Source organism: Apium graveolens, chromosome 2 (assembly GCF_009905375.1).
Source record: "Apium graveolens cultivar Ventura chromosome 2, ASM990537v1, whole genome shotgun sequence".
Classification (NCBI taxonomy): domain Eukaryota; kingdom Viridiplantae; phylum Streptophyta; class Magnoliopsida; order Apiales; family Apiaceae; genus Apium; species Apium graveolens.
In genome coordinates, this window is record NC_133648.1 from 173,313,920 (window position 1) to 173,318,153 (window position 4,234).

The window sequence follows — 4,234 nt, forward strand, 5'->3', positions numbered from 1 at the left end:
GTATAAAATAATTCAGAAAAGTAATTGATTTTTACTAAGCTAATCTATTTCAACAGATGATCAAACTCGATGGATAATGAGCATCCGTCGAGATGTAAATTTTGACTTAGCCAAAATTTCATCTAAAACTGAAAAATCAATTAAGTTTCTGGCTACATCATAACTTGCAAAATTATCAGAAATAATTTAAGAATAATTAAGCATACCTAACTCACTTACCAACCTAGAAAAGGTGGATTCATCAAGTGGCTTGGTAAAGATATCTGCAAGCTGCTTCTCACTTGGAACAAAGTGAAGTTCCACAGTACCATTCATCACATGTTCCCTAATGAAGTGGTACTTGATGTCTATGTGCTTTGTTCTTGAATGTTGTACTGGATTTTCAGTGATGGCATATTAACTTGTGTTATTACAGAAAATAGGAATTTTGTCCACTTGTAGACCATAGTCCAACAATTGTTTTTTCATCCATAAAATATGTGCACAGCAACTACTAGCAGCAATATATTCAGCTTCAGCTGTAGAAGTAGAAACTGAATGTAGCGACTCGCATATTTTTGTATTATTTAAATATGTAATTATGGAATAAATAAATAAATAAAATATGTGTATAGCTTATGTCAGCTATGTGTTGTTATATTATTATCTATGTGAGGTTATTGGTGTACGAGGATTATTCGTGTAATTAATGGTTGAGTTGTATTGTTTTTTTTTCTTTTAAAAGTGGTATTATTATAGATTTATTTCCATAAACATTTGGAGTGTCTCAAAAATTGTTTTTATGGTTTTATATTTATAATAATTATTTTTGGGATTCTATAAAATTTAGAAATCAATAGTTCATCCATTATTTAGCCCTGTATGATTTTCTGATTGCATTTATTTGTAAAATCCGTATTTAATTCCAGAATTTTTCAAAAATTATGAAACTCATATTTGTTTAATTTTAGAATATTCCGAGAAATTTAAAATTATTTTAGGAATTTTTGGGATTAATTTCACCCGCGCGTTGATTCGTTAAATTGATAAAAGCGGGTATAAATTGTGCTTCAAAAATTATTTTAAAATTATGAAATTTATATTTTTTATTAAACTTCGGGATATTTGTAACATTTTAAGACTATTTTTGTGATTTTTTGAATTTGTTTTAAGTGTAGCTCGGTTCGTTAATTGTCAAATGCGGGTACAAGTTGCATTTCAAAAATACTTTAAAAATTAGGAAAAATTAATTTTTAATAACCTTGAATTATTTGTGATATTTTAAAATTAATTTAGAATTTTTCAGGGTTATTTTATTCGCGCGATGGTTCTTTAAATTTTGAAAACGTGACTAAATAGGGCTGTTAGAAAAGGAAAAAGGATATTTGTCGTACTCCTGCGAATCAATTGATACGTGGCAGATTGATAAAATTTGGTTCTTTTTCTTTTATATCTTTCTTCCCCTTCTTTCTATGGCAGCCATATTAGTCTCTCTCATTTCTTTTCTTCCTCCTTCTCCCTGTTTTTCAATGATTGCTTCCTGTGGTGCCGCTGTTATCCCTTTTCCTGGTAATCGAAGTACCTGTGTTGCCTGTGATTTCTTTATTTTCTTTTATATATTGGCCGCCGCCGGATTTTTTTTCTGGCATGGTGGTCTGCGCGCGCGTACAGTGCGTATATTGTATCTTATGTATTGCCTGTTGTGTGTGCTTGTTCATGATTGTACTCCCGTGACGCCTGGTTATTTATTTTCCGGTTGTTGTGTTTTTCGGCCGCCAGGCCGTGAGAGTATTGTTGGGATATTTCTTTAATTTCCCGCTGAAAAATAATTGATTATTTTGATGATTAGTAGGATATTGATTTTAATTATTCGAAAAATAATCGGTGAAATTTCGTGTGGAAACCCGAAATATTCGAGCACCGACGAATTTTACCGCCGTCCGCGATAAATTTCGACGAGCGGACGGTGGACGGTGATGATGTTTATCGGAGTCCTAATATTTTAAAATAAATAATTTAGTTTGCATATTATTATTCGAAATAAAAAGTAGTAGTTTAATAATAAGTTTCGGGATTATTTGGATTGTGAAGTTGGATGGATTGCTTGAGTGATTGATTGGTTGTGGATTGTGATTGTTGGTTGTTGAGACGTCGATTTATGTTTCGACGGGTAGACCGATAAACAAAGGAGACGCATGTGTTGAATATATATATTGATTTATACAAAACTGGATTGTATGTTGTGATGAAATATTTTGCCAAAACCGAACCCTAATTTCGTAAAATGGCGAGTATACGTATTTTCTGAGAATGAACACCGGACCGATTTTCGAGAATGTGAACCCTAATTTGTGCATGTGTTATTATAATATATGTATAATTATGAGTCGAGTTTGATATCATTTGGGTAGAACTGATAACGAGGATATGTCAAGCATAGTTGGTCATCTAACATAGGGTATAGTTCGACTCTGTAGGTTTTAGTCGGAAGGCCCAAGAATTGACATTAGATGAAAGATATTCTGGTGGTCAGTCGATAAGCTCAGTAAGGTTCCAATCGAAGGACTTGAGTGTTAAGGTCGAATCCAAATGATCTAATGGATAGACGATAAAGGCTGAGCATTCGAGTCAGCTCAAAGTCAATTAGTAATAGCTGTAAAGTACCCCTGACCATTCTTGTATGGTTCAGTACATATGAATAGCTGTTGTTTTTATTCTCGTTATGGAATAGAAATGTTTTAAGTTACGTATCCCCTGTGTTTAAAAATGTTGTTAAATATATGTTTTGGGGAAAAATAACTTCTGAAAGTACCTATCTCTAAAATTTGATTAAAAAATGGAAAAGAGGTTTTGAATAGTGTGTTGTGACAGAATTGATTTTAACAAGAGATAGCTAAAAGTGATTTTGAAACCGGATAAAACAAATCAGATATTGGATAACGTTGCGTAAGTGGCTAATTCGGTTGCACGCATTACATAACCGATTAGTCCAACATAGTTAATCAGAGACCTAGATAGTCTCTGCAGATCCGGTTATTTTGTGTGAAAGCCCGATCAGCTTTCCTAGACATTTTGTGTCATAGCCCGACCAACTATCCTAGATAATTTATGTGGAGGCCTGATCAGCTGACCCTAGATAACATCCAATGCATATCTGATTGTGGTTTTGAGGTTCCAGTAACGGAACAAGTGATTGAGGTTCCGGTAACGGAACAAGTGAATGAGGCTCCGGTAACGGAACAAATGGTTTTGGGTCCCCGTAACGGGACAAATGGTTCTGCGGTTCCTGTAATGGAACGAAAGATTTTGAAATAAAAATAGCATGCTAAAATTAAACTCTAGTATTTATGCACATCATACGACTGTTGATTTTGTTTTACAAAGCATGCTAGTTTTGATATCCATTTAATACATGTTTTTTTTTATTTTCCAACGAGATATGAATTCTGTTCCTATAACTATTTTACCATAAATTATTTTACTTGTTATTTATATAGTGGTACTGCTGAGTAACTGATTGCTTACCCTTGCAGAATGTTTTATATATGTATTACAGATGCCTAGGAGATTCTTCCGTGGTAGTCAGGGCCGAGTTCCAGTTCCTTCCGTGTCAGGCTGCTCTGAGGTAGTTGTGTTAGACCAAAGATGGTCTACTGAGTTACTGTATTAAGTTAGTTTTGTCAGGATGATTTGTTATAAATAGACTTGTGTTGATCGTAACCTAAGTCATACTTAAACCAGGAAAAGATATTGCCAAGAGGGGTTGTGATTGTATTTTATCAGTGAAATGAATTATATTATGTTGGTTATTGTGTTGTGGATGACGTCAACTCCTGACCCCAGGGTTAAGGCCGTCACAGTTGGTATCAGAGCCAAAAAATTGAATCCCTGATTTAGGTTAGGAGTAGAGTCAAAAGAGTGCAGGAAGGTTTATATAAAGGTAGAAGTCAGTAACTCAATCAGAGGAGCGAGTCTAAGAGTTCAGTCGAGGGTTTCGAGGGCGTAACCCTGACTCCTGTTGAGGATTGGATGGAACTGCCCTAGCTTTTAATAGGTCTCCCTCGCATATATGTATCGTTGGAAATGATGATAGAGGTTCAGATATCCCTCTCGAGAAAATGAGTCTGATCGCGAGAATTTAGCTTCCGAGCAGACCTTGATGTGTCAGCTGAAGAGAAACCAACATTATTCTTAAAGATCACAATTTGTATGTTAATTATAGTGGCTAGACCAAGTGTGTGACCTCTGTGAGTTT